This window comes from Talpa occidentalis, unplaced genomic scaffold, assembly GCF_014898055.3.
Source record: "Talpa occidentalis isolate TD23 unplaced genomic scaffold, MPIMG_talOcc4v2.1 talOcc4.16, whole genome shotgun sequence".
In the NCBI taxonomy this organism is placed as follows: Eukaryota; Metazoa; Chordata; class Mammalia; order Eulipotyphla; family Talpidae; genus Talpa; species Talpa occidentalis.
In genome coordinates, this window is record NW_023601653.1 from 83,553,869 (window position 1) to 83,577,887 (window position 24,019).

General features: G+C 36.4%; 1 protein-coding gene across 4 annotated transcripts in view; it reads left to right on the top strand.

Annotated features, from left to right (window-relative positions):
- SLC16A7 (solute carrier family 16 member 7) overlaps positions 1–24,019 on the top strand; it is a 125,212-nt gene that overhangs the window by 32,826 nt on the left and 68,367 nt on the right. For 3 of the 4 annotated variants that reach the window (XM_054696738.1, XM_037515091.2, XM_054696739.1), the window contains one exon: positions 7,430–7,527. The gene's annotated coding sequence lies outside the window, so the exon portion shown is untranslated. Of the gene's footprint in view, positions 1–7,429; positions 7,528–10,686; positions 10,840–24,019 lie in introns of those variants that run through there. The other variant, XM_054696740.1, reaches the window with a different exon arrangement.

Here is a 24,019-nt window from a genome sequence, read left to right on the forward strand (position 1 = left end):
TAGAACCACCCAGTGTAATCAAGCTGGGCAGCCAGGAAACACTGGTCTTCCACAGCCTTACAGCAGCACAGAGGAAATGTTGGGGAAGTGAAGAAAATTGTGGTGTTTGAGCTGGCGGCTTTTGAAAATTGACCAAATGTCACTTCTGTATTTCAGCTTTGGAAGGTGACTTAGGAACTACCTCAGTGATGACTTACATCTATTCACCAAAAAGCATAATATCCATAGAGATCATTACTACCGGGCCCTCTTGAGAGCAGTATCGTCCGGCTCTGACTGTGGGGAGATTTTGAACTAGAAATCTTTTAAGTATTTAGTAAGTTTGAGTATTTGCCTTCAAATGTTGCTAACCCTTGGCATCAGATCTAAATAGCAACAAAACAGGAAAATTCATGTCATTTAGGACTTAATAAAGCTATGTGGACCACAAAAAAAGAAAAAGTAATGTGAACCAAGCAGAACAGAGCAGCATAAACCTTTACCAGATGTTAATAACAACACAGCACTGGCTTCATTGCAGTTCAAAGGTTATAAAATTCCAAATGTCAGCTTTAGAAGTGAACTTAGGTCTGTATTATTGTAAGTAACTTATACTTAAGGAATTTATGAAAATTGCACAAAAAACCCCAAGTCCATGATCTGTTTATTTAATTTGAATTTTTTTTTGGCCAATAAACATCTGTGTTGTCACTTTATTTCTCTTTCCACCATCCTCTTTCACAATCCTTACATAAACAGATGGAAAACTAGTCATTTCCCGAAGTTGGAGATATTTTTGTAACGATCTGCAAATCTGAAAGGTTAAGGCTTTATTCCGTAAATGTGAGGGAGCAACTGAAATGCTGTTCATGGAGTCAGTGTCAATCCCCTGAAAGACAGACGTGAAGCAAGAACTCTGGTGCCATAAATGAAACTCATATCATCTCTCAACTTGAGAGTTTGCGAAGCTCCGGGTACCACCTTTCTTGGGAGTTCCCTGTCCTGTTGTTTCTTCTCACTCTCTTCCCTCTGTGTCTTCCTTACTCACTACTCTCACCGAAGAACAACTCTGAGTTGGGTCTTGAGGAATAATTAAGAGCTAATATAACAGACAAGTGAGAAAAGGATTCTTTCCCAGACACCATGTCTACTAAGACAGCAAAGACGCAAAGTCAGGAAATAGTCTGGGATGAACTGACGCTGAAACTTATCCTGGGTTATTAGAATGTACAGCTTGAGGGCAGAAGTGATGCAAGAAGAGGAGACACGAAAGGATCGGATTAGATGTCAAAACCATCCAAGTTCAAGAGGAAATTATCACTTATCAGTGTGGGGGCTGTTTGGTGACCAGGGAGGCGTCTACCTCTCCTAGAATGAAGACCTACTGCAGGTACAAAAAATGTGTGAGACTTCATGCCTGGTCTGATAAAAATTTCATTTTCTCTGTGAATAAGGAGCCAGATCAACCACAGGTGATGAGTGAGAGGGGGAAGTTGTTCAGATGTGTAGATGAAAGGAGAGAAAGACCTTAAGAGGTGTGAGCAAAAGCTTACTGGGAAGGCATTGCTAAATGGGACATCCGTGCGTGTGTAGTGCACATTTATTATGCTCATTTATTCTTTTTTTCCCCAAAAGCTCTATTCAGCTCTCTAGTTGCAGGATCCAAACTCATTCTGGAGTCTGGTTGTCTGGAGTCTTTATTGCCCTTGTTGCAGCAAGACAAAGGTCTGAAGGACAAGAATATTGGTGATTCAGGAGACAGTATTTACTGTGCTGGGACTTGTGCTGGCACACCGTGTATTTTGTCACATCTAGTCCCTTTTTCTCTGTGACTTAAAAAAAAAAAAAAACAAATTGAGGATCCACAATACTGAAGTTCAGCAGAGAAGAAATTAAGATCAGAAAAGGACCAATTGTTTGAGAGAAGCTGTGTCAGGGAAGTGAAAAATGTCGATTCCAGAACAAGATGGATGGAAATAACAGTTTTAAGTTTGCGTCGGAAGCAGGAGTCTGTAATGGGCAGCAGGACGTCAGTGTTTCAGGCTCCAGTGATGGGAACATTCCCAGTGACTAGGGAGGTCAATTTGGAAATGGTTCATGGAATCAGAGTGGACGTGGAAACGCAGGGTTTAAATACTCTGGGTGTTACTGATTGCATCGCGTGGGTATTGATCATGAGCATTGATTGCGGCGGGAATGTGGCGTGAAGAGACATGGGTGTGAAGAGAGGACCTTTACGCTCATGAGTCCCAGTGTTCAGGGTCATCTTGCTTGAAGTGAACTTAAATGAAGAAACATTTCGCTGCATGAGTTACAGAAAATGCTGATGTGAAAGCCACAGAGTGGAACTGGGGTTTTGCTGAGTCCCTGTTCCAGACCCTGAAAATACAGAATTAGCCTGTGCTCAGGAGGACTTCATGAAAGTCCCATCTTCAGGGGGAAAAGAATGTGGCAACACCACGGTGTCCGAGTTAGGAAGAAGGAAGTTTGTTTATATAGAAAGAAACGGTGGCAGCAGCGTGGCAGGGAGGACACAGTGGAAAATACTGGAAAGGACGTCAAGAGGAGACTGGCAGGTTGGAGAGTGTGAATAAAGTGGGGGAAGGTCCTGTGCCGTGCAGGTGTGAGGTTGAGGGAGAGGATTGCTGGTTATAACAAACAATTTATTTAAGACTTGAAAGTGCAAACACAAGACGCCTCTGTGGAATTTGGTGGCTTCAAATTAGTAAATTTCACTTCTGTTTAAAGGCGTCTTACTATTTTGGTTCTATAAAAAATTGCATGACCTGAATCCAGCCACATTAATGTTTGGATTAGTGAAGGTGGCCCTGCCCTTCATTCTGGAGGTGCCGGGCTGATGCACATGCTTTTTCTGCTCAGCTCAATATCAGATTTGGATGAAATTAACTGCATTGATACCTTTGGTTTTGTGACCTTGTTTAATAATATTTTTTACTTAAAAGATTCTAATTTTACACTCATTAATTGCTGGTGCAAGTATTCAGGGTCTTTTCACGAGAGAGATGGCTTCTAACTGTGTGCTGATTGTGGAGCGTGTGATCAAACATAGAGAATGGGGTATTGACTTGAGCCTGTAATTGTGTAACTGAGAACCCGGTTTCCCTAAGCCTGCTGTTCCCTTTTCTATAAAATGGAGATATCAGGCTTATCAAGGAGTAATTGTGAGAATCAGAGACCATTTAGCTGTTGAATGTCTAGGGTTACCTCTGTAGTTTTCTAATCCATTTCCTGTAGTCCAATATTTTTGGACCTACATTAGGAATTTGAAAATCACTTAAAACTGAGTTTTGCACGGAGTTCAATTTTTGATGTTTGTGCGACAACCTGGGATAGACGATTCCATGATAATATTGTTTATCTTCTACAAAGAGAGCTGTTGATAGCTAAGGAATACCCAACGTGTGCCAGCCAAAGCTCTGGGTGAGCGCTCCGGCCTGAATCAGTCATGGGGCATCTCCCTATATCCCAGGAATGGTCTGCGTTCCTGCCTGTGGTCTGCTCGGGTGTGAGAGCAGCAGGTCAAGTGTGGCCTGTGCTGTCTCAGCAATGAAATTCACAACTTGGTTGATTATACTTTCTCTAGCTGGAGGTCTTTGAGGCACACGCTGTCCGTCCTAATTATATACGATAATAACATTGCTAAAGTTTCTGGAGTACAATTTGCTTCCTAGAGGGTTTCCCTGGTGGCGCAAGGAGTTAAGCACAGCACTGTGAAGCAATCCGCAGTCACTGCAGCACGAGTTCGATCCCTGGCCAGCCAGGGAGCAACCCAATGGCGCAGCAGACCCCTCCTGTCTCCCCGCTGCTCCCCTCAGCAGTGGATTTCAGTGGATCTGCCTGTTCTGCTCCCCACTCTGTCTCTGGGGAAGCCTCTCACCCCCACACCTCTGGCCTGCACCCCAGCTCTTGTGTGCATAAATAAATAAAGATTTGCTTTAAAAGGTAAGCAGTTTGCTTCCTAGAATAAACGATAAATGTAATTTGGCTGGAGGGAAGACGAGAGTCAATGGTAGCTCCTATCTGGTTAGCTGGTTTCTCATTTCCTCTCTGACAACCACCCCCTCCTGGACCACAGAAACCTAAGCTCAGCTTGGTGACTTTCCGACAGACAAGTTTTCTGAGATGTGCTTTGAGCTTTGTCCTTCTTCATGATCAATTTCCAGTACAAAACTAGAGAAATCATATTTGTTTTCAATAACCATTGATTTTCTGACATTTTTGACTTCCCCAATGAGAAGGGCAGGCGATTTATAGCTCCATAATAAAGATATGTGAACGAGATCAGTACGTTCAATAGTTCTGCTAAAGTTCTGCAATCAGAACTTTTTCCCGAGTGTTTTCCTACTTTATGATCATTCTAAGGTTGTGTGAGTCCATTCCATAGATGCCACGTCTGTAATGTTATTGTTCTTGTCTGGAGTCAGGTTATAGGACTCCGGGAGGAGAGCAGTGGCGTTCCTTGAAGGCAGCCATGAAAATGACTCCATGCAGAGCGGGAGGGATTGAGGATCTGTCTCCTGTGACTTTCAAAGATTCTCTTTGGTGGTTGTGTAAACGCAGAACAATGATTGGTTTGGATCTCTGGCCGAATGCAGTGACATCCCATGCGTGTCTTTCAACAGCGAAAGGAATGTTACTTTTCAGCTTTTGGCCGTTCTGTCTGCACATTCTCCAGCCTTGGGTCACTCAGCCACTTATCAGCTGATGTGATTTTTAAATTTTTTTCTTCATCATTAATCACTCACTTTAAGTGCTTGTCCTTTGCTTCCAAAACAAACATGTTTTCTAGGTTGTGAGGAACGGACGGAGCGAGAGGAGAAGGGAATTTAAAAGAAAATAATAGATGGTTCTTGGTTATTTTGCGCTTTCTTATTAATGCTAAATATTATCGTAAAGTATGGGATTATGATTCAGGTATAAATGAATAATTCATCCAAGGGACTTTTTGTTAAGCCCTAATGAACACTGAATATTTACAAAAATGATTGGATGTTGCTATTAAGTTCAGGGGAAAGTCTTCCTTCTCTGAGTAGGGTTATCTGCTATTTCTCCTGAAAATTTGGGAGTGGGTTTACCAAGTGTTCTATATTTTAGTTAGCTCTATAATGACTTCTAAAGGTGTTGCTTATTTTTTGAGGATTTTGGCCCACGTTGTCAACTGTGCCACTAAAATTACCTACTTTACCTGATACGACTTTTGATATTTATCACTCTAGGTTATAACCAAACGTGTAAACATGAGTAGTATATTGCTGTCGTCTACATTATATATTATTACCTGCCTTAATAGACACCTTTCTTTGTAAAAATGAGTTTTATTTATGTCTCAATACAGTTTGTGAGTTAGAAAAAGATTATGGGCCCTGGAGATTATGTCTTAGTTGAACTAAATTTACAAAGTCGGTTAATTATGAGATGACCATATGCAAAACATTATCACACCACACAGTGTTGAAATAGTTGTTGGGTCTTCTTTAAAAGTTTGACCGTTTTCATCGCCCGGATAATATTCCCTGAAATTACAAAATTAGAAATATAGTGTTTTCCTAAGTGATAATTGTATACAAACTTGAACATTAATAGATACTTCCAGAAATTTCCTCTTCTTATTTGTATTAATTTTCAGTAAAATGGCCAAGGAATTTCTCTTAACTTTTGGGTTTTTCCAGGGATATCTTCTAAGTTTTTGGAATTGGGTTTATAGTAAGGGAATTATAAAATGAGATTTTTTTTTTAAATAAGTAAAATTCTTTGTAAAACCTACATGTGGTTTAAACTTGCATATTTCAGAAGATCATATATTCTAACCTTTGTACAAAGTAAAAGCTGTTCAGAAGGTCAAAAAGTATCAACCTTTAGAAAATATTTCATTTTTCTACTTCTCTTTATATCTTTATATAGTACCCATAATCACGTGGCTGTCAAATTAGTTCTTATTGACATTGATCCACAAACATTTAGCTTTTAACATTTATTCACATTTCTGTTTAAAAAAAATGGAGTTGCACATTGAAGTAAATGAAAAATCTTTTGCTGCCCTATTTGGCATAACGCAGTATTATAAATTAAAAATTATTGGACAGTTTAATGTTCTAGAGTAAAATCAGGAGATTTCTAAATTCAAGTTGTTAAGATAACCTTATAGTTGAGATAAAAAGAAAAGGACAAATCTTCCTCATCTCACGTTCAAATATTAGGAATATTATTTTACCCTACCTAAGAATCAAAATATGAGAGATGTTTTTAAGGCATGGGATAAAATGTAATTATGCAGTCAAGTGGATTGTAGCAAATAATACCAATATATCATCATGTCTATAAATGAAATGAATTCAAAATTAACTATTTTAATGGCAGTCACTCACAAAAAAGAAAAGTAATTGTAGCAAGATGTTATGTTTTTCAACATGCTAACTTTATTATATAACTTTTACTTATTATGTTCTATTAATACTAGTAATTTTGTAAGACATTTTAATACTGATTCTAAAAGCAAATGAATTTAATTTTCTCTATAATGAAATTCTTTGCATGCGGAATTGACAGGTTGTCCTTTTATATTTACTAAATGAGACCATCATATGTAACTAGTCTGCTTATTATAGTCTTGAAACTTACACAGTAAACAGATTGACTGCCAGTCCAAAATTCCTTCCATTTTAGATTACAAGGTCATGCGTTCTCTGGTCAACTCAGGTAACATTACAAATGCTCTCTAAAGGACATTGTGTTATCTCTGTTCCCCTTTTTAATCTTTGCTTTTGTGAAAAATATTTTAATAGTCTTTCACTATTTCACTACTCTGTGCTGCTCTAAAGCAATCTGATATTTCTGGATTGTATCTGAAAGTTGATTAATCACATTGGTTTAATAAGACTTATATAAAAAACAAGTTTTATTTTCAAGTTGGGAATCAGCAAGGATCAAATATCCTTCTACATAAATTAATTTTTTTTCACTCTCCTAAGTACCAACTGTTCATATGTATTGCCTTCTTTCTTGTTATTATTAATTTGTTGCCAAACTCTGCTAGCACTTTGCAAATATTAGCCAACTTGATAGCCACAATTTTGACTTAAATACTGCTCCTTTTTTTTTTTTTTTTCCAGGTAAGGGAATTGTCAGAGAAGTGAAAAACTTTTTCAAGTTTCACATAATGAAATTGATGATGAGAATTGATGATCAAACTTTAATGATTTTTAAAGTTTTTCTGCCTTATTGTCAGACATTAAAAATCTTTCTGAAATGCTTTTTCAGTTTTCTAAATTAATATCAATAAAGTTTTAATGTAGTTATATAAAAATTTCACATTACTACTTTATAAACACACACAATGTTTCAGAGATGCAATTTAATATTTTTTTTTCATTTTTTAAAAAATATGCATCAGAACACTTAGATGGTTTCTCTTATTTTCTGCTTCTTCCAGGGGTCAGAATTAAGATGTGATTCTTTCCTGTGAAACCTTATATGGAAATCTCAGAAACCAAAGGACTTTAGGACTCTGTGCCAATCAAGAGTTACATTGTGAGTATTCGCTGTGTAAATACGTTTACTTTTTTCTAGTTATTCCAAGTCATGTTTGCGGAATTGATAATTCTTAATGTGAATGAGAATATTAATGTGGCTTGTGTTTAAATCTGCTTTTAAAAATAGAATGGATCTTAAAGTTGGGACTTGTCGTCTTCAGAGCCTCTATGAATTCACTCTCTGTGTGATCCTGCTGAAGAGATTAAGCTTCAGTTTTCTCTGTATATAAAATAGAAGTAAATATAAGCTCTTCATAAAAGTAATATTAGAAAGGTCAGTTGCTAATCAGGTGACCTTGAGATTATCCTTGGTTTTATACATGAATCCAATGTAATCACCAAGGGCTTGATAAATGAAAGAGAGAGGTCTGCATTAAAAGGACTCAGGGTGACCTTGTTGCTGTGAAGTTGGAAAGATGGAGAACAAACCAGGGAATAGGGTGACATCTAGAAGCTAGAGAAGAAAAGGAAATGGATTCTCCCTGGGGTCTCTGGCATTTTTTTTTAGTGTAGTGAGACTTCTGATCTCTAGAATTACAAGATAATAAAGTTGTGTGGTATTAGACCACTAAGTATGTGTCAGTTTATTACATCAGCAACATAAAACTAATAATACCAACTCTGAGATTAAGGGAAACATAGATGTAGTTTAGTTTATGCCAGGGTGTCATTAGGTGGGTCATGAAGTTAGTTGACTGTGAGATTTGTTAATTTTTGTCCCATACTAAGCTGATGATTGTTGAGGTAGAATGTAGTATGTCATATGGTCCACTTTGACCACATGGTTTGCTAAGGGAACTGGCTTGTCCGTGTTTATTCCTTACTGGTTAAGAGCACAGACAGTGGGTTCTGAATATTTGAGTTAAAATCCTGGCTCTGATTCTTACTGATAATAATCTTCTCTTAGGGCTGTAGTGAGAGTTAATGATGTTAATTTATGTAAAGTACTTAGAGCGCTGGCACATGGTAGGGAATGTGTGGGTATTGCTGTAAAGCTGTATTAGTGGTTGCTGTTTTGTTTTATTACTTTTATTCCTTCAACATTATATTCCTCAGACTCATACTTTTTTTTTCCAAAAAGGGTCCAAAACTGTGGGATGAATGCCTTTGAAATAAAAGCATTTCAATGCAACTGATTTCTGTCAGTTTTATAATTTGTTACATAATTTTTAAAATCTCTTATACTTTTAAATTACCCTTTTTGTTTGATATAATCACATACATATAGATAAGCAAATTTTGCACATCTCTAATGATTCATTTCATTTGCCTTTCCATATTGACTGTCTTATATTATAAATTTGTACATCTGTTTTAATGTCACTAAGCATGCAAATGCCTTGTTACTAGGACAAGTATGCATGAATCTATAAAAAGGGGTCCTACATAAAAAATATTCTGCGTGTAAGAAAAACCTAGTCTGAATGGTGCATTTTCAAAAACATCCTGTTAAAAAAAAAGAGAGCCTCTGGAATGAATGCTACTTGCCAATGCCATTTGTGATTGGGTTTCCATTAGGTTTGCTAGACTTTCTCTAGACTTTGGGGAGAGTAGCTCTAAGTCAAGTCATGATACATTAATTAAATTAGCCAGCATGTGTTACATCCCTCCACATGTTATTGGATAAAAGATGTCTGTTCGAGGCTTTCCCAGTGAAGTGGGGATTCGTGAAGCCCCACAAATTCTAGTAGTTAGAATCAGGCAGCGATAGAAAATCTATTCACTCCATCTAGAGACCCACAGATACGAGCAGCATACTGAGTTATTACATAGTTTTGGATCATGCATTATTCTTATGGAATAGCTTGTCTGTGCCTGTTTTTTCACTCCCTAGGTTTTCTCTGTGGCTATTGGATACTTAACGACTGTAATCACATAGCTATTGAGTGTCTGGTTAAGAACTAAGCACCAATCATAATATTGTGCACTTTTATGAAATAAATGCGCTTTCTGTTTTCCCTCAAATACACTCGACATCTTAGTGGTGTCCATGAGCCAGTTCCTTCAACTTTGGTCTTGCAACCCCCACACTTCCCACCATTCAGTAATTGGCATCTCATGTGCACCTGATTAAACCCAGTTAAAGCCTCTCTCTCTATAAATGTTTAAGATTTGGGGCTGAGCATGGAAAAAACTCTTGTGTTAGGGCAGCCCAAGACAAAGACTCCCAAATGTCCCTTTTTATTATAACTTCTACTTACCAGTATGGTGTGGTCTGCTTTTCTCTTCCGTCTTTCCTTGTCTCTGCGTACAAGGCCCAGTATCAGATTATAGCTGTGAAGCTCTTGTGACCCAATACTTCAGCTGATAAAAACTTTTATGTTAACAATTAAGCCTTCTCGTGTATGTGATGGTCCAGAAAAATGAATGAAGAGTCTATATTATGAACAAATCAGTCACATTTACTAACGTGTCCATGGAAACTTTAGTTCTAAAGAGTATATTTGTTTCAGACAGAGGATGACATTTTTATGATCAGTCCTGATCAAGTCCTAAGTTTGGTTAGCAGCTTTATGATGTCATGACAGAGGTCATAGGTAGTTTTATGATGTTGGTTCTTTCTTGTAGTCTATGTGAATGTATTTGTTATGAGTTAAGTCATACAATGTTTTACGGCAAATGGAAACTATATATATTTTAGTTTTAATGATTCTGACTTAGCAACTCCTTATAAACCCCTCTTCTGTCATGAAAGAATGAGTATTTGAGAAAAGAGAGCCTGTCTTATTTAACCTAACATCTCTAATATTGATAACATAATAACTCTTGTATGCTAGCTTCTCCCTAATGTTGGTTAAATTGAAGGCTTAACACAAGGGAAACAAATAGATTCAGCGTGTCCTTGACTCATCTATTTAATTCTCAAAACTGGTACCAAGCTGGAGAATGTTGCTTGGACATATGGTGAAGTAGAGTTTCTAATTTTAAACTTATTTCCAAAATGTAAACTTTCCCTTTGTAGGATCTGAATCTGCCTTGGTAAAATTGTCATGTGGTGTAGATATAGCATAATGTTCAGAGAGTTAAAAAAAAATAAAAAGCTTTAGAATAGGGTGACTAAGAATAGCAAAGAGTCCTGGTATACCACAGTAGGAAATAGCTGGTCCCAACAGGGATGGAGACTAGCAGGAAGGCTGGGGCCGATCACTGGCCCAGACAGAGGCAAGGGAGGTCTCTGTACTCTGCTTGCTTCGAAGAACACGCCGGGAAAGTAGAGCCAACACAAAGAAACTGGAGAGGAATGAGGCCATTGAAGCTGTGGACTTTCATTTATGATCACTTCATGGAATGAAGACCAGTGTAAGGCATGGTGAGGACTCCTATAAACTACCTTTTCCATGTGACTTTATATTGCTGTCTCCCCTCCTCCCCAGCTTGTAGAGATTTCGTTGACAAATCACATCATCAATGTGATGATTTGACACATTGCAAAATGTTTACACCCTAGTGTGAAGATGTCTTTCACCCCACACAATTACCACTGATAGTCAATATGGCGACCGATGGCATTCCAGTTCTACTCTCATAGCAACTTTGAAGTAGGCAGTATGACATTGTTAACTTTGGTCACCGTGCTACATGTGAGACTCCTGGAACATTGTACAGCTGGAAGTCTGTGCCTTTGGCCAAAATCTCCCCTCTCCCTACCCCTCAGCCTCTCACGCCCACCATTCTCATTATTGCTGTTTCTATGAGTTCACTATTTCTAGACTCCCCTTATACATGAGATCATATAGTATTTATCTTTGACTTATTTCACTTACATAATGACCTCAAGGTTGTCATAAAAGGCAAAGTTTCAATTCTTATATGATTTACATATTACATGTATACATATACACACATGTATGTTTTTTATCCATTCATCTGTCGATGGACACTGAGGTTGTATTCATGTATTGTCTATTATGAATAATGCAGTAATGGACATGGGAGTGCAGTTATCTGTTCAAAATAGCTCTTTTATCCTTTTAGATATATATCCAGAAGTAAGACTGCTGGACCATGTGGTATTTTATTTTATTATTTTTGGAGAAACCGCCATACTGTTTTCTATAGTCAATGAACCTATTTATATTTCCACCAACATTGCATTAAGATTCTCCCTTTTCTATATTTTCACCTGCCAGCATTAGTTATCTCTATACTTTTTATAATCACCCTCTTAGTTTTCTTATTTATATTTTACAAGATCAGAATTTGAAAATTTTATACTTTTTAAAAAATAAAAATTGAAGTATTTTAGTAGTTTTGCAATAGAGATCAACTTAATTTTGATTGTAGATGAGTCTCATAACCTATTGAAGTATATAACTAGACCAGTAGCTGCAAATTCTATTTACTTTTATTTTTCTAATGTCTAATGCCCATGTAGTGTTTTTTTTTTTTTAAATCAGGAGAAACAATAACTTCTTATTACTAACGACAGTGAAATCACAAAACACATTGAAACAACTATGTTAGTATTAATTGCTATAACAATGGATGGAAAATACGCACTTGATCATGTTATTATTTTATATGTTCTGGCGTGTGTGCATGTGTGTGTGCATGCACAAGGACAGGCAAGCTGTATTAGAAAGGGAAGTTGGGGAGTTCGTGATCAGTTTTGACTGAGGCATGCTGTAGTCTAAGCTTGTGTTAGTTGCACAATTTAGGCAAAGATTGAAGATTTACTCAAGTAGAGAGGACGGACATTGGAGTAGCAATTAGAAAGCTACCAAATTTATTGAAATTAAATTGTGCCTGTGGGAAACACAGGAAAGAAGATAGATTTCCTTCCTTGCAGAAGAAGAATGCAAATATTGGCAACTTTGATTTAGTGGTGGAGAAGCAGAGACAGTATTGCTGACTGAGATTCGGCAAAATGCTGGTGCATTTAATAGACAGTGTGAGATCACAGTGCGCACTGAGGGGGTGGCTGGGAGCTATATGGAATCAAAGGTTCTGAGCCTACAGGGCATTTTTAAAGCACTTTCTCTCTGAGCATTTCCTCTATTGGCAGGATGCAGTAAGATCATCTATTGACTGGGTGATAGTCAAAGAAGGAATGTCCCAAGAACTTGGCTCACTGTTCCAATAATTCTGTTCTGTTAGTGAGCTAGTCTTGTCAGCAAGATGGGGGATATCTGCTGAAACGGTAAAATAATTGTATATTTTGTGCTGAGGACCACCCTACTTCCATTATATTTTCTTGTGGTATCTTGAAACCTTAATGGAATTTTTCTATGAAAGTAAATTTAACTGAAGACACTTCCTTTTCACATTATAACTCAAGGATAATTAACTCAGGAAATACATTGGATTGTTTTCTTCTGCTATATGCAGACTTTTAACTCTGTCATAATTCTGGAATTCAGAAAACAAAAAAAAGTTACAGTCAGTTTTGTGCTAAGTGAACATTAAGATTGTAGTACTCTTTCCAGGAAAAGAATAGGGGGAAAAATAGCCAGATGAGAAGAGCAATTCATTAGATTTCCCTCATGTCTATTAGATGTTCTGACTGCTGCTATTTCTCACCCAAAATATATGCCTGAGTTTTTGCTCTGCAGAATTTCTTGCACTTTCTAGTCAAATAAAAACGTGGGTTTTCCACATTAATTCAGTTTACAGTCCTTAGTCGTAATGCAAAAAAAAAAAAAATCGACATCAAAATCTCACAAGGGAAATGTGCAAATGCTTCATGGAACTGGGGAATAATGTTATAAACAAATTCATTGCCAAGAACTTATTGTCATGTTTCAAACACAGAATTAATACCCTGTTCCAAGAGCACACATGCTGTTTATCAAGGTTCTCCCCTGAGACTCTTTCCTCTCTATCCTGTATCTACATTATTGAAGAATTTTGGAAACTGGAATTTAAAAAATATATATATTATAAATGTTTTTGGAATTACTCTTGAGAATTTGTAACCTTGGCAAAGGTTAGTCACCTTCAGCCATTTTTTCCCAAGAGCTCATGGTGAACAAGTCTGTTTTGCATTTGCTTTTCTTTGCTTAAAGGTTTATGTAGCAAAAACAACTGCATTTAGAAATATGCTAGAAAAATATCAGCTCTCTTTCTCCCTTAGCAAATAATAAATTTACATTAAGTAATTTTGAATTTTTGGTACATTTGCTAAACTTATATTCAAAATGTTAAAATGATTTACAATTATCTTCAATGAAAAAAATAAATTCTAACTATTGAAGGCAAATAAATCATTTATAATCAGAGCTCTGTAACCTTTGTAACAGGCTCAGTAGAATTAATGAACCATCAAAATTTCTATCACTTGGATAGTAATTTTTAATACTTTAATATTGTAATGGCAGTAAGCAAAATCATACAAAATAAGTACAAAATATATTGCCTGCATTCCTGCCAATTCAAATCTTTGTAGATCTTAAATTATCAAGTTACTTTCTTGATAACGTATTTTTTTTCATATTAAACATACATGTATCTTTGTATTTCTCTTTATATTTAACTTTAGTACTTTCATAGTAATAGGGATATATTAATAGAAATAGAAGTATATTAATAATACAGATGAGAGATTTTTTTTAGATTGACCATTCTTGGTGCAATTAATAGCATGTCTACTTATAAAGTTAATAGTCATATATTTGCATAAAATTGAATCTTATTGTCATATTTGCATATTAAAGTTGTTGATAAGTTAAACAACTTTAATAAAATGTAATTCTTCTACCTTTGAAAAATAGTAATTTGAGGTATATCTACAGAATACAAAATTATTATTATTGATCCAGGATTTATATTACATCAGGTAATTTTATACCAAATAAATATATTGAGCACATACAGCTACTAAGCATTTTTCTATGTGAGACAAAGGTATTTGAAAGAGTTCTCAGTCAAAAAAGTCATTAGGTTTTGATTGTTGTATATATCATACAGTTGTTAAATCCATAGTACAATTTGTTCAGTATATTAAACCTCAGTATACATCTAGTTTTACACTAGATAAAATACCCCAATCATTTTATTTTGTGTCATTTAGTATTTTGCACTTCAAGTTTTAGTGGAAGAAACAGAAAAAATACCACGTCCTATTTTGAAGACATGTGTTTTATTTGACCAAGTGAATTAGAGGACATTCCCAGAGGTTATTTATGTTAATATCTGGTTATTATAATCTTTACGTACATCTAGAAATCAGCTCATTAAAATCTTTGGGAAGCATACATTGCAGTGAGCTGCTGCTTAGTGCCTTGATCTAAATAATGTCATCTTTCTCCTTGGAAACCAAATTCTCCTCATTCACTGACCTTAGAAAATCTGACCTGCTGTTCCTGGGAGAGGAATCTATATTTTGCCTTCAGACGAACTAGAATTGGGATCCACGACCAATTTTTTCAGCAGCTGAATGACCTTACATAAGTAATCAAAAACCGGGTACTCAGTATCCTTCTACTAAAAATGTTTGATTTATGTGGTATAGAGAATGAGCTAATGGATATAAATTTTGTCGTAAAACACCTAACTAAATATGAGAAAAACTCAGGCCATGATTGCTCCTCATTTCCCCAAAGGTATTTTAATTTCTTCAGATACAAAGGGATGACTCTGACCCACCATTAGATGCACATCTTTGTACTAGAAGGCATGCATTTATTTACAGAGTGGCCAGCAGGGTGAAATGTGTGTTGAGGCAACAAAAGGAAAATAATTGACCCTTCAATGATTCAGCACCTGACCTTGACTTCTTTATTAATTGTTCATAACTTCCTGAATTATCTAGCCCTAGATTGTGTGAAGACTCGCTGATACACATTACACATTATAGTATATTTGCACTGCTACCTACATGATAATGAATCACGTGATGGTGCTATTAACATCAGAGAGAGTGAATCAGAAGATTAAATTTAGCAGTTCATATTGCTAGACGTGGTCACCTTCTTTGACCCATGGTACAATTTATGCCAAGTTAACTTTACACTGTGAAACTATGAACTAATTGTGCATGTCAAAGCAAGTTCCTCCCAAAGAGAGAGGGCTACCTTTCCTCTATTTGAGACAAGCAAGAGGGAAAAGCAGAGCAGACACTCTGTTGAGACTCCTGTGCAGAGTTTGCTTCTGGCTAGAAGTTAATGATCAGTTGCCTTTGTTCTTAGCTCTGATCCTGAGAAAAGTGGCAAACTCAAGTTCTCTCTCAATTCAGGTAACCTTTAAATTATACAAATTGCACCCTTGTTAAGTTCTACTTCGGATTATATGTTTTTTTCTTACTCCTTTACTATCAACTGATGTTATATTCTGAGCTTAGTGTAAGAACATTGAAAAGCATTTTAAATCCTGGCTCAAATATGTTGCTTGAGTTGCATCCAGTTTAAGGCTGTTGTAGTCTGTGCTTATATTAGGGAAATAGAGTTTTAAAATATTTTTAATAAAACTAACATTGTTTTCCACTTCTTGGCTAAAATATGTATTAATCATAGCTATTTAAAATAATACAATATGTTAGGTCGTCTGCCAGGTATTCATTAGTATGAGAATTTTAAAGTTTGCTTGCCATTGAAATTTTCAACATAAAACTGAATTTCTGATTGTTAATTTTGTTTCTATTTGATATTATGTAATATATCAAAAGCAGTCTTGTTTTTCTTGTTCTAAATCACATGTTTTATAAGTAACTGTGTGTACTTTGTTGAAAAAATTGTAAAAGTAAAATGCTTGTTACTGTGGGACTTATGTAACTTGTTCCCAAAGCATTTGGGATTGTAATATGTTAAAATATGAAGTTATTATGCATTTCAGGTGATGCCACTTGTATAACTTAGATGTAATTAAAGGTGTTGTTTACACGATCTTACAGTTTTTAAAGCTAATTTCTAAAAATAAAGTATATAATCTATACATGTATAGAATATTCATATTCTGTATTGAGTTCCCAGCAAGGCATTCTTTAAACCACGTGAGCCATAAATTATCTGTAACTATATAGTTTGATTCCTGCTTAAATATCTTTATTAGTGTTACCTTTATTCAGCAAGTTCCCAAGAAAACTTGTTTTGGTTGTATTTAGACTCGAGTGGTAAAGACAAGCAAACATCAAACGCTAAATGTTACTGTGGGTACTACAAATGCAGTTTTCTCTTTATATTTCTCTTGAACTGAAATTAAATGTCAGGTAATGATTAATGATTTGGATGCAGGAAAAACATCACATTTTAAATATGAGAACTGGATTCAGAGAGGGAAAATATCAACAGCTATCGGGAGTGCTTGAGCTATTTACTGGATAACAAATAAAGTTATTGGATTGTTAGTCAACCTTCATGTTACTTTGGAAAGGGAAAACATATGTCGTAACCCTTAATGCATTTCCATTTGGACACACAGCTAAACAAGCTCTGGAATTTAAGTCTGGAATTTAGTTGTATAGTGATATTTCCCAGACTGACCCTCGGAAAACTAAAATTTGTATATCAAGTTATCATAATTTATATAATCCAGTCCTTGTGTCTGTATAGGAGTATGCTTAGCTTTTTAATTTCCCAAGGTTAGAGGAGAGAGTATTGTTAGTCTCTCATCTTAATGCACATTAAATTCACAGTGACAGGTTTCTAATTCATAAGTTACATGTTCAGGTAGCTGAAGTTTCGCTCATTAAGGAAATTTTAAGTGTGAATAAAATAAAAATATGCAGAACATATGAAACATCTTCACATAAAGTGCGAAACCATCTGCATGCAATCTAAAGATTGCAGATAATTATTTGAAGTCACCATCATCTGAATTATGATTAAAAAGTTAAACATAAGACCCTAACAATTAAGATAATGCTTTTTTATTTTTTTAGTTTTTTTAGATTTGATACTCCAATTTTATTTTATTTTTTTAAAATAAATTTTATTTTTATATTCCCCATACAATTGCAACCCCCTTATTTTGACCCCAATCCCTCCCCTCCCCGCCCCCCACCCCCCATAGAGTGTCTCTGGTTCATAGTTGTTTGTTGATTTTGATTTTCACTTTCTTATAGTTATTCATTTTCCTGGTCCCTTATTTAGGTTTTCTAGATTCCTGCTATGAGTGAGACCATCCGGTATTTTTCTTTTTCTTTCTGGCTTATTTCGCTGAGCATGATCCCTTCCAGCGCCATCCATGTTGCTGCAAATTGCATGTGTTTATCTTTTTTGAATGCTGAGTAATACTCCATGGTGTGTATGTGCCACATCTTCTTGATCCAGTCATCTATTTTTGGGCATTTGGGTTGTTTCCAAAGCTTAGCTATTGTCAACAGTGCTGCTGTAAACATAGGGGTGCAGGTGCTCTTTGGAATGGATGTTTCTGTGCCCTTTGGGTAAATACCTAGGAGGGGAATTGCTGGATCCTATGGAAGCTCTATGTTTAGTAGGTCCAGAAATCTCCACACAGCTCTCCACAGTGGTTGGACCAGTTTGCACTCCCACCAGCAGTGCAGGAGAGTTCCTTTTTCTCCCCACCCTCGCCAACATTTGTTGTTGCTAGTTTTTTTAATCTGTGCCATTCTGAGAGTATGCAAATTAAGTTTTAATCAAAAAGTTTGTCTCTGTTCCTTCAGCCCCTTATCAGAAATGCTCCATGAATTCCTAACAAGTTCACCAAGGACCTCTGTCAACTACCCATAGATACTAACACACACACACACACACACACACACACACACGAGAATTCATGCATGTCTATGCACATGATCTATTAAAGGGGTGATGTCTGCACTGCCATGGGTATTGGTACCTAAAAACATAGCTCCCCATCACAGTGACCATCCCAGCATCACCTGTTTTCCAAATCATAAATAAATCACATGGCATGTAAGAGGCTGTGTCACCTGAACTCTCAGTGGGGACTATAGCAATAGTAGTAGCATGTCTTGCTTGTTTAGCATAATAATCATGAAATGTATGTAAAATTTTACCTGCTAGACTAAACCCTTCTGAGCGCTTGCCAGGGCTGCCCCAACAAAGATGCAAAGTGTTTCTTCCTGTTCTTTTTCTTTTTTCCTCAGGTAAATTCTTGTTGGCCAGCACTTAGAAATTTTCTAGGGAAAAGAATATTTCCACTTTTTACTTTTTACCTGTTCTCTCTTCCTTCCTCGTCTTTGATTTTCAAGGTGATAGACGCTGCTTAAGGCTCGTGGGAAAATGAATCCATGGATTGGAGAAATGAATTCATGTATAATGCATTTTCCTTCCTCCTGCTAAACGAGATTCTTCAATTAGCCTTGACAAAATAATTACAAAATTAAAAAAAATAATTTTAAATTGTAGCTCTTTTTAGATAGGGGTTTCTGGTGTACAGGGCGCCTCTGAATTGATTCCATTTTGAAATTACAGGTTCGCTCTGGGCGTTTCCAGGTATTCTTCCTTCCACCAGGAATTCTTCTGTGTTGTTCTCTCACTTTTCCTGGTATTTGCTTAAAGGTCGCTTTCTTGGTTTTTGCTTCAAAGGCCTTCTTTGTGAGGTGTTTTCTTTTCTTTTCTTTTCTTTTCTTTTCTTTTCTTTTCTTTTCTTTTCTTTTTTTGTGGGACCCTCGCCGGCAGCTGGGGAACAAACCAGCGCTGCAGAGGCTGCGGGCACCTCGCAGCCCAGCGCTCAACCACTGCGCCACCAGGGGAGGCCCTCTGTGAGGTGTTTTCTGATCAACAGGTTTAAAATGGCACCATTTTACCCTCAGGGTTTATATTCTTTTGGGTTTGATCTTAGCCCCTGGTAATTATCTTTATGGGGAATACTTTGCATTTCACTTGTTTCTTCTTTGTTTTTCTTTCTCCTCCAGAGTGTAAAAGTTCCTTGAGGGAAACAGTTTCAGTCTGTTGGTAATATTGTTGACCCTTCTCCCCACTGCGTAAAATAGTGCCAAGAACATAGTTTGTGCATAAGATAATTGATTTAATAACTCCTTTTTATAATTAATATTTTATTTTATATAATTCTTACATCATTTTTCATTTTTGCACAATGTATGCATTTTCATTTTGGTTGGATTCCCCAGACAATTGCACCCCCCCTTATTTTGACCCTAGTCCTTCGTCTCCCCTTCCCTCTGATTAAATAACTCTTAGTTAATTAAGTACTGATGATACAGAGAAGCAGATGAAGACCTATTTTCCTCTTCTCCTATTATACTTCTCTCCTTTTCTAGAATTTGTAATAATTGCCTTGCTGAAATTGAGGACTACCATTCTCATTCATGATTTTTGTACTGTTTCTCTGTACACACACACACACACACACTTATATATGCTTAAATATATAATATTATATTATATATGGTTTGAGTTATCAATTTTCGTATATTGGTATCATCTGCTGAAGGGAGCAGCAGGGAGACAGGAGAGGTCTGCTTTGCCATGTGGGTCGGCTCCTTGGCTGGGGATCGAACTCGTGCTGCAGAGGCTGCTAATAGCTTCATAGTGCTGAGACTTTAACCGCTGTACCACCAGGGAGGCCTTAAGAAAAAAAAATTAATTAATCAATAAAAAAATTATTTTTTGCCACCATGTGCTTATAGCAAAGGAGTTATATCCAGATATAAAATTCATAAAATTAGGGCCTCCCTGGTGGCACAAGGGTTTAAACACCGCACTATGAAGCAATCCACAGCCTCTGCAGCACGAGTTCCATCCCCTGCTGTCCAGGGAGCAACCCACATGGTGCAGTAGGCCTCTCCTGACTCGCCCGCTGCTCCCCTCAGTAGTGGATTTCAGTCCGTCTGCCTGTTCTGCTCCCCACTCTGTCTCTGGTGAATCCTCTTACCCCCCACACCTCTGGCCTGTGCCCCAGCTCTTGTATGCATAAATAAATTAATCTTTAAACAAAATTATCTCAATCTGCTTTTATCTGAATCTGATTTTTGACTAATGTTATATAGCAAATAAGATTGGCATGGCTTGGCAGTTCTTTATTGTAACAAAATAGATCCGTTTTCATATTCTAAATGTGTGAGTGGCAAAATGACATTATTAGATCAAAATCAAAGGGCTTTACTTACATTCTTGTCCAGATAAAAGGATGCGCCATCTCTGTACCAATACGACTCTGGAAAGTACTTTGTATAGTCAAAATACTTGAACTCAGACCCAGTGTCTAATAGTCAATAGTTCTAATCGACTATTGAACCAAAGCTTTAACACAGTTGGGGATTTCTACCCTATCAAGCATAAAAGAGTTGACTCTGACTTGGGATATTTTATAGGTAGAAATGTTTTCATTTCTGTTTATCATAAAATAACTTAAGGGCTCTTATAAAGTTTAGAATTTTGAGCAGTGTGATAAGCACGTCAGGATGATTTTGCTACATAATACTTCAAAATATAATGAAACTCACCTGTTGGAATTATTTAGCATTTATAACTGGGTATTGAAGAACATCTACCAAAAATGATGAATTCATTTTTTGCCATACTTCATATTAACAAATAGACTCAATTGTTTCTTGAAGTCAGTTCTGAAATTTACTAGTAAATCCATGTCATTAAAAGACATTAGGATAAATGCTGGAGATAAGAATCCTGTAATGTTGACCAAATTTAAACCTAACTCAGTAACATAATGCACTGTGGTACTTACAGGCTAGTTTAGTTGCCAATAAATGTTTTTGTCTTTCACTGGTGGTGCTGGATATATTTCATTTTTTGGCAATAAAATATTTTAGATCAACAATTAATTATACTTTCTTCTCTTTACTGTAGGCTAAATTCAAAGAAATAGTGACTGTCTCATGTAACCTTGAAGGACATGGGAGATGACAAAGAAAATTCCACAATATCCAATTCTTAGCCAGAGCACTCAACTTAATCTGGGAGATTCTTTACAAAGATGAAACAGTGTGTTTCATTCTGTGTATCAGTTCTTCCAAGTGATTTCAATCTATTGGATGATGCTGTGATATTGTCTGGGACATCACTGGTTGTCTAACAGAAAAATCAAGTTCACTTTATGTGTTAGTTCTCCAAAGTTACCACTATCTCTCTCACCAGGAACTTTTGCAAAATATTCTTGTTGTATCACATTTTTCTATTTCACTCAATTTTACTCATTTTTAAGACTCAATCAAAAAAGTATATATGATCTCCTCAGGCTGGTTTTATTATACTTCCTAATAAAATTGTTATTACCGTAGACTAGTTCCCTCAAGTATTAGTTGATGAGAAAATTATACTTTAAAGCCATAAATCTTAGTACCTAAGACATCCATTGCATATATTGAATTAACTTTTCTCCTCTGCATTGAGGTGCATGCTAGTTATGCATCATCATTGAGAGATCTAAGAAAGTAGTCACTCAAATCACTTTCTGTGTTGGTGGTTCCAATCACACCAGTTGAGTTAAGGTGCCAGAGACTATTATAAACCCCTTATTTGTTGTCACTCAATTATATACTTTATGAAGTCATAGGCTGTATCTTGAATCATCCTACATCTAATGCTAGCATGTCCAACTCTTGCTGTGTAGGTTTTGTTTGATAAATATGTGTGAATTAAATAACAGAATGAGAAAAAGTTCTAATAGAACTAAGTTGACCAGTAATTCATACCCCAGTGTCCAAGGCAGGATACGTGAGCCTGGGTCACCTATGAATTACTCTTAATATTTGAAAGGTACAGTCAGCTGGGGAGAACCATGATGATCTGTTTCATATTGTGGGAGTGGTAGGGCTGATCCTTCAGCTATAGGGTCACTTTCCTCATCACTGAGACAATGGAGGTCAGCAAGAGCAAAGATGGGATAAGGCCATGGGGCTGTTATTATTCTGCAATTCTGGTTTCCTTTATCTGATGGTGTTTGATGGCAGGGATCCCAAGAGCACCAACAAAGGAACAAGTATCTACTTGTTTCCAATTTGCTACTGTCGTCATGTCCCCCATAAGTTTATTCGTTGAAGTCCTAACCCAACATGTAGTGGTACTTGAGATGGGACATTAAGGTGATTAGGTGATGAGGTTGGGGCCTGCTCTACTGAATTATTTGCTTTATGAGAAGGGACACCAGAGAGCTTGACCCATCTGTTGTCTGCTTGCATGTAACGAGAACAGGCCAAGTGAGGGTCAACACAGAGAAGGGAAGAACACAAAGGACTGTGGTGATGGTTCATGGGCGACATGCTGGCGGTGAGCTCTGACTGCCAACATGGACAGTGTGAGAAAAATAAATTTCTGTTATTGAAGCTGCCAGTGGCACACTCACAGCCTAATGCACAAAACAAGTGACAAGGCCAAGCCCGAGTAAGTGTGAAAGGGAGTTGTTTAAAGAGGTGGATCCAGAGATAGGAATCATTTCTGGCCTCTTTTATAATCTGTCATAATGGCATCACAGTCTTTAAATATATAAATAAGATTGAATAAAATTTGGGTAGGTCTCATAGATTCAGGAATTATGCTTCTTTTGACATTAAACATTTAACACCGGCTAGCCCTTCAGAAAAAAATGACCTGGGAGCAGATGTTGTGATGTTATTCAGTGTGTCTGCTTTGCATATCATACACTTATTAAATGCACTTCAGAACTATTATTTACTTAACAAGTTTTGCAGGTTCTTATTTCCCAGGGGACATACAGATGAAAGTAAATGGCAATGCATACTAACTGTTCATTAAATCCGCCTTCCCATAATCTGTTCAAAACTTAAAATTTCTATAATTTCATTGCCAGTTGACCTTCAGGCAAATTGTCAAGGAATTTATGAGGGTGGCAGCATGAATATGTGTCCCCAAGTGTCTCTTGCATAAAATATGACTCATGGCGTTTTTGTTCCTGAAATGATTAAGCCTCAAACCTGAAGTTGACAGCACAGCCATTGTACAGATTGATGTCCTCAGTGACTAGCATTTGACAGCATTTGCTTCTGATTTATTATGCTTCTAGGTAGAAACAGTTTACCTCATTTTTAAGTATTTTACTATACTCTTTCACTAATTGGATGAAAATATAATTTTTTTTATATTTGTAGACATGCATTTTGAGTGAACTAATCATTTTCAGGCAAACTTTATTTTGAAAGAAAGTATAATTTCAATGTAATTTTTCAGTAGTCTCACGTAATCCTGCTTTTTTCTTTTTGGATGTCAAGTAGCTCCTATTATTTAAGAAATTTGTATTTAACAGTAAACCTAAGACTTGTATGAAATCTACTTAATAATTATGGAATGTTTAATTACCATTTATCTGCTCAAGCAAGGCAAATGTACTTGAAAAACAACCATACACTGTGAGGCCTGCCCCCACTAAATTATATTCCTGCAAATAGAGAAACTAAGAAAGAAAGAGAGAAAATAAGAAATCACTTTCTTTGTGATGATACTCACAACAGGGGTAGTTAACATGCCTGTCACTCATACAAGTTCCATTTTTATTTCATGTTGATAACGCTTAAGATCGACTCTCTTGGCAACTTTTAAGCATGCAATAAAAGTTTTACTAACCATTGTCACCGTGCTGTATTTTAAATCTCCGAAACTTAAGTATTATATTACTGGATGTTAGAACACTTA